At 40.6% G+C, this 15,339-nt stretch overlaps 1 protein-coding gene across 7 annotated transcripts in view; it reads right to left on the bottom strand.

Annotated features, from left to right (window-relative positions):
- The window catches only part of CREB5 (cAMP responsive element binding protein 5), a 404,455-nt gene that overhangs the window by 269,681 nt on the left and 119,435 nt on the right, over positions 1–15,339 (bottom strand). The gene's annotated exons all lie outside the window — the stretch shown is intronic.

The following is a 15,339-nucleotide window of genomic DNA, read 5'->3' as shown; positions in this document are numbered from 1 at the left end:
TCTTCGATGATGGGCACACTGGGCTTCAGGCCCTGCCCATCTCCCCCCAGCCCATCGGAATCTCTGACAGCAGAGGGCCTGAGGACACTCTGAATTATGCTGCAGGGACGCTTTCCTCAGAGCACAGCACAGTTATAGGGCTGAGCCCCAGCCAGATGCTTAAAGTGTTTTCTAAAAAAAACAACAAAAACAACAAAAAAAACCCCACCTAAGAGCTCTTTTTGTTCTGACAATTCTTCCTCACGCTTAAAGTGCCCAGCACAATTAGGACCACTTATTTTGTGCATACTTGGATAATGCACTGATAAAAAAAAGCTTAAACTGCAGAGCGTGACTGCAGGGACAGGAAAACACTGTTGCCTCTATGGTTTCATATACAGATTGTGTCATACTTAATGCAGAAATCATAAACTATCTATTTTTGCCCCCTCCAAGCTGCCTATTGTGTGCTTATAAACAGGAACCTGGCAGCGTGTCAGGGGTGCAAATTGATTTCCTTTCCCAAATAAAATTTTAAAAAGCAAATAAACAAGGTTATGTTGGCTAATGAAACATTACATGCCAGGCTGGGGAGAATTCTCTTAAAATGTATTTTCTTGAGCAAAGGCAACACAAAGCATCCGTAAAAGATTCTGTCATAGGGGCTTCCCTGGTGGCGCAGTGGTTGAGAATCCGCCTGCCAATGCAGGGGACATGGGTTCGAGCCCTGGTCCAGGAAGATCCCGCATGCCGCGGAGCAACTAAGCCTGTGCGCCGCAACTACTGAGCCTGCGCTCTAGAGCCCGTGAGCCACAACTACTGAAGCCCGCGCGCCTAGAGCCCGTGCTCTGCAGCAAGCCACCGCAATGAGAAGTCCGCATACTGCAACAAAGAGTAGCCTCCACTCACTGCAACTGGAGAAAGCTTGCACGCAGCAACGAAGACCCAATGCAGCCAAAAATAAATTAATTAATTAATTAAAAAAAAAGATTCTGTCATAAACAATATGTTTACACAAAAATGCATTACTTGAAAGAAGGAAAAGTAATGGTGCATCTCCCATGATATATTTAGATTGTGTTTTAAGAAATGAATTAGGAATGGGTGAGAAGAGGGGGAATCCTGCAGTGCCACAGAATTTGGAAATTAACTAAAGCATCTCAGAATTCAGATGAAGTTGTTCTTGTTTAGAAAATTTTTTGATCTTAGGATTTTTATAATTTATCATCCCAAGTAGTGCACTTTGAGTGTATCTTCCTGGCATGAAGAAAACCGGGAGAGAAAACTGAATCACCCCCCCGCCCCCATGCTTAGTGATAGATGCATAGTGAGCCTGGCATACTGGTATAAATGGAAACATCTCCTGGAGTGTGGCCTATTTCCCAGCAGAGATGCCTGGACCAGCTGGAAGCAGTTTTAGTCATCTATGTGTAAAAAGTATCAATATCGCCCAGATCTTGCCTACCTTCACAACAGAGAATGAATTTCAACGCAGCCCCAGAACCAATGCCATTCCAAGTGGACTGCTAGGTCCAGGTCAAATAATGCTGTCATCTCCCTCCTTCAACCATCTTTCTGCTGTGAACCCAGTTAGCCGGAATTCTGATGCACCCTGATGAGCAAAGTCCCAAAGCAACACAACATGCAGCCCAAAGGATGGGGCTGAAAAGGCAGAGGGGCAATCTCAGGACCACCCAGTTGAAAGGTGAGTTGCTATTGCTGGTGGTAAATAAGCAGAGGGCATCTTGCCTGTTCTTCTGAACCCCAATGATGCATCCTTCTTTCACAGTTATTGCTTGTCATCCAGGGATTGGTATCTTATACTAGAGCCTAGAGGAACAAGGTGAAAAGTCTCCATCATCTTAAGATGGTCCTGATGGTAACGAAACAAAGGAAGCTTTTTAATCCTATTCAGGAGCTTTTGTTCAGGCTTAACTGTACCTCAGCTAGCTAGTTAGAAACAAAGAACAAAATATTCAGAAATCACAAAGGTGACCCTGAGATCCTGCAGACCTGAAGGCCCCACCCCAGAGGGTTTTAGGGGTGTTCGTCGGTGAGAAGGTGCAAGGTCTGGGGGATGGAATGGTGCCTGAGATGGCAAGTCCTCTCCCTCTCCCCACCCTGACTCACCAAGCAACCTTGGTCAGGTCCCCAGGCCACTCTGAGCTTTCTTTTTTCCGCCGCTTTTAATATAAGGCAAACACTGTCAGTCTGATGGTTGTGGTGATTAATGAGGTAACATTTGTAAAATGCTAAGAGCTTTCCAGAACTCAAATGCGAATACTTTAGACCAAATACTCTGGATAATAGTTAAAACACAAAAAGGGTTAGTCACCAGTTGGCTGAGGATATGAGCCTGGGAAGGAACTGCAGAAGGAGTGTGCTTTGTGCAAGGATCTGACTAGGGTTGGGTGCACATCAGGGGAAGGGAAAAGAAGGGCAGAGAAGCTTTAGGGATTACAAAACCTGAAACACGAATTATTTCACTTCCAAAAGAGGCCATTAACTTTTAAAACTCTGCACCCTTTCAACAACACCAAAGATAATTTAATTACCCCAAATCTTTTTCTATACACATAATTCTATGGGGTATAATCCAAAGTGTGAGAGTAGATTATACTAAAACTTTTGTTCTTATCCCAAGAAAATGATACATTATTCTCTGGGGGCCATATACCAATTGGCTTGGCACTTGTAACCATCAACTTCCCCCATTTTCTGTGGAAATGGAAGAATCAAATTAATCATTGGCAAATATGATAACAGATGTGTTTCTCAGCGAATCCACATCAGGCACTCAGAAAGTAATTACCCCCTGAAGCTTGCTGTGTTCTTGAGTACATTTGGCATCAACTAAAGACTTCAGCCACTTTGGTTTTATCTGACGTGAAGTTAAAGCCTTGGGGTGATACTCCTAGTGCTGCTTTAGATTATAAAGTCTTAACAGCCCCTCGCTTTAGGGCACTGTGTTTATTGATGCTATGTAAGCAATTTACAGTCCCTTAATAGCGCATCTACCACAATGCTACAGCGTTTAACTTGTTAAATTATATTTAGAGCTTCAGGGAAAATTACCTCATTGGCTTTGCCAGTGTGGGTTATTGATATCACACAGGAGTTATGGCAGCCTCCACCTGACCGGGGACAGCGGCGAGAACATTTTACAGGCTGGAGTCAAAGGTGGAATGCAAAATTTGAGTGGAGAAGTTGAGGCGGTAAAGGACGGATGAGAGAGATGGAAGGGGGGACGATGCTGGGGGAGAGGAGTCAGAAAATGCAGAAGGGACGGAGGAGAGCAGGGTCAGCATCTGAGGGAGTCATTTATTTGGTTGTAAAGTGAAACAAATTGCCAACGATGGCCATTTTCATTCCAACTTTGACTTAAGCCACCTCCACAACTGGGCAGTGTTCCTATTCCCAGTCTCCCTGTCCATTGGAAAGATGTTCTGGATCTGGGGACCAGGGAGGCACCATGGACCTCCAGCTGCTGTAGCCACTCATCCAATGGGCTTGGTGTTTAGCCCCTTGGGGCTCAGATATTGCAAGAGAAATGGTGGACACCTTCACAAGAAAAATGAGGGGAAGGAGGAGGTGGTGGTAGAAAAGGGGGAAGAGGAGGAGGAGGAGAAAAGCAAGAGGAAAAGGATGTGAAGGAGGAGGAGGAACAAAAGCAGCAGCAACAACAGCAGAAACAGCAGGAGCAGAATCTTTATTAGAATAAAAAGAGACATAAAGTAAGGCTAAAATATCATGGAGCCTGAAGCTTAGTGATGTCATGAGACTTCTTCAGAAAAGCAGCCAAAGGCCACGGCATTAAAATCCACTGCAGACGCTAGAGCACAGGCTCGTGAAACCAAGCAAGGGGCTGACGCTCTCTGGGGTCTTAGTTCATGTGACATCTGCTGGCTCACAAACGGCTAAGGGTTTGAAGCAAAGCATCAGAAATTACAAGTATCACAGTGTGTAACCTCTATGAGAAAACAGCATTTTCTCTTTCCCCATATGTAGTTTCTGTACTAGGTTTCTCATGCTTAGGATGCTTAATAATAATTACTAACCAAAATAAAACAGAAAGTTGACAGTGCAAAAATAGCAGGCATCCAATAAAGTAAACAGCATTGCTCACCAGGCTGTTCTGGCTCATATGATTGTTGACAAGGAATAAGAGTGGGAAATAGCAAGTTGTATGTATTTCAAAAAATAGAGAATGAAAAGGAAGAGGGGGAGAAATGCTACCCTGAACAGAAGCATACAGTTTCCTATGAAAATGAAGAACAGCTAGGTGTATAGGTATAAATCTCAGAATATGACTGCTTGAAGAGAAATTTTAGTCTTAAGGACAAGTCAGAAAGTCCCATTCCTCCTAGATTTAACAGATTTAATGTTTGATCTAATAATTCACATTTAATGCCTAGAGCTGCATTTCCCAAACTGTGCACCAAGATGCCCCAGGGTGCCACGCTGAACTCACAGGGTTGCAGCAGGATCTTGTAGAGTTTGAGGGAAACATGGCAATCTGCTGGACACTGTGCAAACTTGAGGCCATCAGTGTTTCAACATTAGATCATGCTACATTCCTTTGATTATGTCACATCTTTGCAAAGCTAGATTTTGGTTGATCACCATGATAAAAAGCAAATATCACGCAAAAATAAATGTGGAACAGAAAACAAGGGTGGTGGTGTCCAATCTGACTCTAACGTTTGAGAACTTGTGGGAAGTCCAACAGGTACAAATACCCCATTAAGTAATTACAATTATTTAAGAATGAAATAAAAGTTTTCTTTTTTCTTTCAATATCTGTGTATTATTTATTTCAAATAGCTACTGAGATGTTTGTAGACCTATGAAGATGCTTGGACCTAACTACTTAATAAGCAGAATGATATGGTATTTCTTTTGGCCAAGGCGTGCCATGAAAAAATTATTGAAACACTAAGAGTGCCTGGACCTGAGAAAGTTTGGATGTCTCTGGCTTAGGGAAAACTGCTAAAGAAAATAATGTGTGGTAGTATTTAACAAAGAAGTAATTAGGAAAAAGTATGATTTTGGTTAATTAGCCCTCAGGACAGTTGGCCATGTGGGTAAAAGAAGAATCTGCTATGTTTTTCAAAGGGCAATAAAGATTCAGATGTTCTGGAAACTTTACTGAGCTAGCTAGCATCATGGGTGGGGATTTCTATGCTCTGAATTTTGGAAAGTTCCCAACACATGTAAGACCTAGAGTTGGACGTTTCTGTATGCTTAGCTCTCTTTAACTCCATTCGACCCCACCAATGCCCTGGTGCTCAATTATCTGACTGTAATTATTCTTTGCTTTTAGGGTGGTACCATGAATGTCATCTGTCACTGACAACAGTCATTCTATTGTGTAAGCTTGAGACAGTTTAATACATCATAGGAACATTTTGCCAGTGACTAGGAAAACCACAGAGCTCACTCGGTCCACTGCATTTCACCAAAGTTGGGATCCAACACCCCAAAATATATTGGGGCATCATTCATTTAATTGTCTAGGATATGGAATAGGAAGCTAAAAAGGGCTAGGAAAGATGGGGCTGCAAGAATCAAAAGGAACTTTCAAGACACAGAATGTCCCACCAATAGCCAGGTGTTTCAGGTGTGAAAATGACCAGAGAGCATCAAATTTATAGGTCAGTTTCAGAGTTTAAACTCAAGTTGATACCAGAGAAGGGAAATGAAATGCTTGCCTGGCCAAAAAACTGATGCTACTAAAATTCAAATCAAAAATTGTCTGGAGAATTTGTTCAAGTCTTTTGGTTTGTAGCTGGGGGGTAAAGAGAATGGGATGCAAAATGCCAAAGATCAATTCTTCACCCCAAAGATTTACACTGATGTTATTTTTAAAAAGCCACTTCTTTTGTGCATTCACTTTCGGACAATAGTTTATTAAGCATGACATGTGGATTACCCCACTATGCATTTTGGGGAACCCACTGGAAGTATAAGATATGATGCCTGTCTTCAAGAAGTTGGCAATACAAACCTTATATATTTATGAAGTTAAATGTCAGAAGAAGACAACGCCAGAGGTCATTAGCCTGCATATGATTACAGGCCAAGTGAGTGGTTCAAGAGTCCAGAGGTGTGATGGTAAACTTTATGTGTCAACTATGCTAGGCTTTGGTCATCAGTTGTTTGGTCAAACACCAGTCTAGATGTTGCTGTGAATATACTTTTTAAATGTGATTAACATTAAAATCAATAGACTTTGAATAAAGCAGATTACCCTCCATAACGCGGGTGGGCCTCACGCAATCAGTTGAGGGCCTTAAGAACAAAGACTGAGGTTTCCCAAAAAAGAAGCAATTCTGCCTCAAGACTGCAGTATAGAAACTCTGCCTGAGTTTCCAGCCTACAGATTTTGGACTCATCGACTCTTACCCAAATTTCCAGGCTGCTGATCTGCTCTATAAGCTTCAGATTTCCTAGTCCTATCTCTCCCTCTCTCTTCTCTCCTCTCTCTCTATAGAGATAGAGAGATAGATAAATATCTCCTATTGGAGCTAAAGAGACTGCAGCCTACATATAACATACAAGCTCCATGCACATCCTCCCATTCCCCTCAATAAGGTCTTGACCACCTGTCAGGCCAGGGCAGTCTGTCCTTGCAAGAAAGAACCCTAATTGGAATCCTCAAACTGTTAGGATTGTAAAATGGTGCAGCCACTTTGGAAAACAGTCTGGCAGTTCATCAAAAAGTTAAACATAGAGCTACCATAGGACCCAGCAATTCCACTGCTAGGTATATTCCCAAGCCATACAAAAAACTTATGTCCACAAAAAAAATGTGTGCCCAAATGTTCATACCAGCATTATTCATAATAGCTGAAAAGTAGAAACAATACAAATGTCCATCATCTGATGAATGGATAAACAAAACATGGTATATCCATACAATGCACAATTATTTGGCCATAAAAAGTACTGATACATGATACAAAATAGATGAACCTTGAAAACATTATGGTAAATAAAAGAAGTCAGTCACAAAAGCCCACGTATTATATGACTCCATTTATATGAAATGTCCAGAATAGACAAATCCATAGAGACAGAAAGTAGATTATGGCTGCCTAGGACTGGAGGGATGGAGGATGGGAAGTGATGCCTAATAGGTATGAGGTTTCTTTCTGGGGTGATGAAAATGTTCTAAAATTGTTTGTGGTAACACATAAATAAATTGGGTGGATTCATACCATAAAATGCTATATAGCAGTTAGAAGCAATGAAGAAGTATGCAACAAGGATGAATCTTTAAAAGAGTGCTGCATGAAAAAAGTAACAGCAGAAGATTTATAGCACATTGCCTCTCAACACACACAGATACACACAACTGTATTTTTATAAGGATACGTGGAGACTTAAGAATATATAATGAGTACACTGCAGTGGGTGACTATGGAAGGAAAGGGGAATGGGACCTGAAGACAGAGCGGAGAATATAGATACAGCGAGAGTGGGGATTGTCCCAGACAATGATGACAATCAACTTGACCAGAGAAGTTAGTTAACAATGTTGATTAGCTCAACTCAGCTCCTGAAGTTTGAAAGAAAATTTAAGGAAGGTAAAGAAAGCAAATGAAACTTTAAAAAATATACGGCAGCCGCAGTGGATGGTCTTCTCCTAAGTTTCTGAAAATAACGTGAGCAACAAAATGGCGCAGGGAAAACACCTCTGTCCCAGCAGGGGAGTGTCTCTGCATCCTTTTCTGTATAGGCAAGTGTAGCTCTTAGGTCAGAAAAAAAGACATATATCTAAGCTTGCCCACAGAAAGGATTAGGTAGTGCTTGCACAACAAGTAGGCAATGAGTGAAGTCATTTAGACAAATTAATCACCCAGAGACTCGCTAGTCAAACGATAATGTGCAGTTTTCAAAGTTCCAGAAGGAGCTTCCAAAAGTCAGTGGAGAGAGTTAAGTAGCTGAGTAGAGAAAAAAGAAAACCTTCTTCTATTCTTTTTTACTTATATTGTTTTATTTTGTTTGCTTTGGGTTTGGGGGCCAGGGGAAGCGAAGTGGATTTTTGAGATTTTGTTTTCAAGGAAAGAATTTTTCAAAAATGGAAACTTTACTAACTTGGAGAGGGCTGTCTCCAGGGCTGTAATACTGATCTATGCAGTGGTGAGATGAAAACTCCTTCACAGTGACAGACAAAATGCTGCCCCCCACAATCCTTTATCTGCCTCTCCCGACCTTCCCAATGGCTTGTGCTCACAGACAGGGGCTGACCCCGCCAGCCAGTTACATTATGCTAATTTGTCTGTTACTCTAACTTCTGCAGGGGCGTTCACCGCGCAGAGCAGTTCCCAGATTTATATTGTCTCTGGCTGCCTCTGCACACCAACCGGGTTAATGGATCTCTCCGCCCTGCCCCACACTCCCTTCTCTGCTTCCAGCTTGGGATGCGCAGCAATATCTTTAGGAGACAACAGTGCACTTTCCAAACGACAGCTCTGCAGGGTCAGGGCTGTGCAGAGGTGAGCCTAGGCCTTATCCTGTATGTCTCTCCAGAACTCACTGTTTATCTTAGGAGACCTGTCCTCCAGAGAAACTTGTTTTCCTAAGAAAATATATTGCTGCCTTTTTTTTTTTTTTTTAACATAATGCAAAGTACTAGGCAAGTGTGTCAGCCTGCTAATTCTGTGTTTTATGGATTACACATGAGCTCGCAGGAAGTCTATCAGAGCAAAAGTTAAATTAAAAAGTCATGCACACTAGGAAATCCAAATTAGACTGTTGTTCTTCTCTGTTAAAAAGAGAAGGGATTAGAGTTTCGGAGAGTGGGCTGGAACACACATCTGAGAGTGCAGACTTTTCTCCCAAAGTCAGGAATTCATGAAAAGCCTCTATAGCTAGCGTCCCAGTACAACATCCAAAGTTCACAAATCTCTGGATCAACCAGGATTACAAAGCAACCACCATGTGCCAGGCTGTGAGAGAGAAAATAACAAACAATAATGTAACTATAAGGCAATGAGACCAACTCTTGTAAGTTGCACTTCAAAATCAATTTCATTACATTAGAAGTTTGTGATCTATGGGACAATAGTAAATGCTAAGTTATGGAAAGACAATAGCTGTGAAAAATTCAGCTTCCTCTAAGGAAAGCTACTTCATCAACTATAAACTGTGAAGCAGCCTTAGAATACTCATTAAGCCATTTATCAAGGCAAAAATAAGCATCTATTTTAATGCCCACAGCATTCATATGAGGCAGATATGATTAATCCCATTTTACAGGTGAGAAAACTGAGCTCAGAGGGGTTAAGTAACTTGCCCAACATGGTGAATCAGCGCTGGAGCTGGAATTCAAAATGAGCCCATGCTTCCAACCTTCATTCAGCCTCTATTAGATTTACTGAATTGCCCTCTTTTGCAGATGGAGAAAGTGAGGCCTAGATAAATGTACCCTCCCACACCCCAGAAAAATGAAACAGAGGCCCAGAAAGGCTCAAGGTTATATGGCTGGTCTCCAGGCACCTGGTCCAGAACGCCTCCCTGAACATCTTGCCTACTCCCTGTCTCAACTGCTCCCAGTCACGCAGGAATGTGGCATTGCATGACATTTTCAGGAGGTTCTATTTTTATATTAAACACAGAATATAGGAAATCATTTACAAAATAAAAAAGCTATTTCCTTTTTTCTCTGGTGGATTGGATTGAGATCTGTCCTGACAAGATCTGGCTACTGTAAGCCTATCTCTTCAACCTGAGGTACCCTTGACTCACACATTTTAAAACCTAAAATAATATCTGGAAAACAGACTTTTAAATGACTGACATTGTTATGTGGTGGCTACAAAAATGATGGAAAACTACTTATAATGACATGGAAAGATGTCTAGGATATATAATTAAGTATTTTTAAATGACATGGGGCAGATCATTTCTCATTTGGATAAACAGAAAAGGAGAGATAGACAGATAAGTGAAGAGACAGGCAAAGAAATGTATACTATTTTTTCTGGGATGCTATAAATTATGGTATATGAATAATTTTTTTGGAATGATATAAAAGAAACTATTAACAGGGATCACCTGTGGGGAGAGGCACTATGGGAAGGCAGAAGGAAAGGAAACTTTACTTTTCATCTTATGCCTTCCTGCCCTGTCTGAAAATTTTCAGTGGGCACACATTGCTTTTATTCTTAAAAAATGACCAACGGACATATGTTCCATATAACACAAATAACTAAATTTCAGATGTTCCAGGGGAGAGAAAAAAGCAAGTACTGAGGTTCTTATGAGGCTAACAGGATCATGAACGGGAAGAGAAAGCACTCTGTAAACTAAAAAAAGGAAGGTATGATGGATACAAGATATTCACCATGATGATGAGCAGGGTAATTAAGACAATGAAGAAAATAATAATCGAAGATCAAAAATTGTGGGGAGGCTGGGATGCCACTACAAAATAGAGCCAGATGGCATCAGCTGATCTGTTTTTAACAGGATTTAACATTAAGTAATGTACCCCCCAAAATGTACACCCAGTAAATTAAGGCTGTAATTCCATCTTGGTGTTATGGTGACATGAAAATCCACTCAAGCTTTTCTGTCAGGGTTTATGAAGTTATCAAAGCCCCTTGATGGAATTACAACACTATTATGTACAGCTGGAGGGACATTACTCTTTATCTTAACAGCAGTTAAAAGCACAGTGGCACAAAAGGGCACTAAAATACCAGTTCCTCATCAGTGAGCCACAGGGAACGAGCACACATGTGCGCCCGTGCATATACACACACACACACGCACACACATACATGTACACTCGTGTCTGTGTTTATCTATATTAATGATTACTGGTCTGAGGTGCAAAGTCCGGCATATTCCACACTGTATCTTTCGCAAGATTTAACAGAATTGTCCTCAGCACGGTGTCTGAAACGACTAGTGTTTTATCACCTTCTGGACATAAAGGAATATTGGCAGGCAGTCATTTTTGCTCCCCATCATCTCTGTCCCCCAAAAGAAGCCATACACATAATAAGCCATAAAAACGACTTAAGATATTTAAAAATAAATAGCACAATGGTTATGAGCACTGGGTCAATCTTTAGAATCTGGCTCTACCATCTACTGTGTTACTTTGGGCAACATACTTTCCCTTTCTCTGTCTCTATTGCCTATAAAATGAAGATAGTAATGAAGCCTACTCCTTTGGTTGTTGTGAGGATTGAGTGAGAACATATTGGTTAATTAGACAGAGTCTAGATACAAAGTAAGCCCTCTGAGTTCCACATAAAGAAGAACAACAGACACCTTTTTAACTACAGTAGAAGCCACTGAGACAAAGCAGTTAGTTGATTAACTAAAAAGCTGAATAAAGGGAGGAGCATAAACATCATAGGTATATACTTTAAGCATCTTGTTAACTTAAAATATATAAAAGTAAGTGCACCGCAGATCTTCTGATGGAGGACCAATGTCTTTTCTGAGTGTGGGTCTGCTGACTGAGCTCTTCGTGTTCTTTCTGGCATAAACCACACCCTAAAGGTATAGTCAATGGCTTCTAGTTTTAGATCTTTAACAGCAGAGCAAGAACTTAAAGATCACAGAAAAGCAATCTGAGGGCAGAACTTGTCTGTATTTCCACAAATATTAATACCTTCCCAATCTTTGATAATTCTTGCCCATACTTAATTTGATAGCATTTCTAAGAGATTCTCCTGGTAAGTCTTTGCCAGCATTCCAATTAGGTCTTGCCTTTCATGCTCATATTTCATTCATGTACACATTATTTAATTAAGTTATGGAATTACAACAATAGGTATAACCAGCATTGACAGTTTAGAAATAAATACAACTGCCAATTGGTAACCACTAAAGAACTGGCAGTTATGAGCATTCAAGGTGTCAAGGGCATCGGCAGCTCTGTTTTACCGACAGAAGGAAGAGCATCAGTTAATCTGCCAGGTGGGTGCAGGGCAGGTCCATGAAAAGAAGTTCTGCCACGTGTTCTCGAGTATCATGGCAGAAAGAGGCAATGGAGCTGAATGAGCCCTAGGTGTCTCCCACAGTGACAGTTCTAACTGACATTCTTAAAATCCCCTCACTTCCCTGTTCTCAACTCTTCTTTGTCATCAACACTAGATACAACCCCAAAAGCTCTCTAAGACCAGGGATGAATACAAATTGTGCACCAAAGGACCAGAAAAAGAGCAATTTTTAATATAAACATAGAACATTTTGACATAACAGTAACAGTGTTACTGCTAAAGGTTTACAACAATTATCTAATTAAATGGCATGTGGATGTGCGTGCGGTTGGAGGCTGTGGGCAGAGGCAGCCTCAGGCAAAACATGAAGCTTCCTTGGCTATCACATGCCCAGCCTCAGAAGACAGGGCTCTTTCACCTAGCACTCCCAAACCCAGATGCCCATTTTACCTATATTCTCCTTGCTCTCCCCTGCCCCTCCTCAATCTGAACCTAAACAAGCTCTTCGGAGCCAATCTAATAAACTCACTCATCCACAGTACGAACAATTAATGAAATTTAATGTTATCTTTCCCAAGGGATTGTATACTAGAACCAATAAACAAAGTAGGAGGTGACATGTTAAAGGAATAAGGGAATAAAATTGTGCAATTACAGGACATCCAGGGAGATTTAGGATACTCAGAAGAATCATACCAGCCCCTTTGAAATCACACTAAGCAAGAGACCAGGTGTTGCGTGTTGTAAAATAGGTTAAGAAACTAGTGCCAATATGGTTTTGGAAATGCCATTTATGAAATATGGTAAAGTCTTCAATGTTCTTTGAAAATACAAACTGGTCTCTCAAGACTCTAGGCTTGATGTCAAATTTTCCTGAAAGACCCCCATGTTACACGTGTACCATGCATCCTTGGAAACAGCCATAACAATTTATGCCCAATGAATGGAAAAGAATGTTGATTCCACTCGCTTTACGACTTGGGTGACGGTGGGCTGGTAACCAAAAATGTCTGTGCTTATTTTCAGAACTGATACCATGACCGTCTATCAGCCACTATTTGTTGAGTTCCCACAAGGTGACGACGATGGATTTTGTCTTTGGAGGGTGTTAAGGGCTGGGAACCTGGACATATTTTCAGCTCTCCAGGACTCTGCCTTTTTTCAGACTGAAACTGAGTGGCTGAGGTGAGGCTAACCTACCGATTGGGGAACAGATTGGCCTGAAAGATGTAGATATCCACAGGGAGCACCCAACAAAAATGTCAACCACAAAACCACTTGACTCCAAAATTATTACTTACTTTATTTGTATGGAACAAAATATGAGCTAGGAATATAAATGTGAACTGAGGACAGGCTGTTGTTAATATCTTGAGAAACAGAGTCTTCCATTCAAGTTTCTTACCTAGTTTGTACCTTAATCCCCATGTTGGTAGGACACAGATATTAATAGTGCCTATCTCTTGGGAATGCTGTGAGACTTATGTGATATTTAAGACACATGCCTTACAGTTTAACAGCCAATGAGAGCAGACAGGCAAGGTGGGCTAGCGACAGGCAATGGATGCTTATATTAGATCCAACACAATAACCAGTAACAAAATTAATTAATAATTAATAATAGCTAACATTTACTGATGGTGAAGAGTACTTACTATGTGGCAGGTACTGTTTTTTAATATATTACCAAACTTAATGCTCACAAGACTTCTTTGACGAAGACACTATTATTATCTCCATTTTATAGACAAGGAAATTGAGGCACGGAGAGGTTAAGCAACTTGCCAGTGTTGCACACAATCAAGTCTCAGCAAGTTTCAAAGAATTCAAATCATACTGAATATGTTCTCTGTGCACAATGAAATTAAGCTAGAATCAGCAACAGAAGGATGACTAGAAAATTCCCAAATGTTTGGAATTGAAACAATATGCTTCCAAATAACTCATGGGTTAAAGGTGAAATCACAGTGAAAATTAGAAAATATTTTTCATTGAATGATAATAAAAATTTAATATATCAAAACTTGTGGAATATAGTTAAAGCTGTGTTTAGAAATAAATGTATAGGGACTTCCTTGGTGGCGCAGTGGTTAAGAATCTGCCTGCCAAAGCAGGGGACATGGGTTCGAGCCCTGGTCTGGGAAGATACCACATGCAGTGGAGCGACTAAGCCCATGAGCCACAACTAGTGAAGCCTGCGTGCCTAGAGCCTGTGCTCTGCAACAAGAGAAGCCACCACAATGAGAAGGCCACGCACTGCAACGAAGACTAGCTCCCGCTCACCGCAACTACAGAAAGCCCGCACGTGCAGCAACGAAGACCGAACGCAGCCAAAAATAAAATAAATAAATAAATCCATTTTTTTAAAAAAGAAGTAAATGTATAGCTTTAACTGTGTATGTTAGAAAGGAAGAATGGCTGAAATCTCAATTGATCTAAGTATCCACCTCAAGAAGTTACAAAAAGAAGGGTACCCAAAGAAAGTAGAAGAAAATTATGAAAAATAAAAGTAGAAATCAAGGAAATAAGAAACACACATACAATCAAGAAGACTGACAAAGTCAAAGCTTGATTCTTTGGAAACACTGATAAAATTGATCGACCCCCACCAAGACTAATCGAGGAAAAAAAAAGAAAGGAGGCATACATTACATCAGGAATGAAAAAGGCCTACTGCTATATATGCCATGGAAAACAAAAAGAGGATATTTTCTAAACTTTATGCCAATAAATTCAGAATTTTACTTAAAAGGATAAGTTTCTAGACAAGCTCAATTTATAAAAATGACACCAAAAGAAATAGAACATCTTGATAGACGTAAACAGAAGATATATTCTTCCCCCAGTGTTTTAAGATGCTGTTCTGCAAAGGAAGGCTGTAAATATATATTGACCACTGTTAAAATATTATTATAGAATCGTATTTGAAGTAGCTGCAAGCATTTTCAGGCAGGTAAGAACACTTCCAATGTCACTGCCTATGGCAAAATCACCTAGCTTTGAATACTAGGATTTTACTTAAAAGGAAATTAAAATCCAAAGCCAAGTTTTCTCCTTAGTTCCAGTAAGTCTAAAATCATTTTAATTTCACTCCTCAGATGTCCGGGAAAGACATGGCATCTAGATCCCTTTAATCTAAAGTTTAGAAGGTCTCAAAATTATGATGATGTTGGACTTCACTCTTGTCTCTTAATCTCTGTAGATCATAGAAGAGTTTTTAGAGTTTGTTTAAGTAGACAGAAGTGTTACTGTCGCCTATTTTACTGATACTTAACAGTGTAAGTGATTTACCCAGGGTTCCAGTGGCCACTGATGGATGGAGCTAGAACTTGAACACAAACCTTCAGGCTCCAGATTCAGTGCTCTTTCCAATTCTCTGACACATTGCTAGAGG

Source organism: Eschrichtius robustus, chromosome 8 (assembly GCF_028021215.1).
Source record: "Eschrichtius robustus isolate mEscRob2 chromosome 8, mEscRob2.pri, whole genome shotgun sequence".
In the NCBI taxonomy this organism is placed as follows: domain Eukaryota; kingdom Metazoa; phylum Chordata; class Mammalia; order Artiodactyla; family Eschrichtiidae; genus Eschrichtius; species Eschrichtius robustus.
The sequence above is the reverse complement of the archived record's forward strand: the minus strand, read 5'-3'. Positions and strand labels throughout refer to the sequence as shown.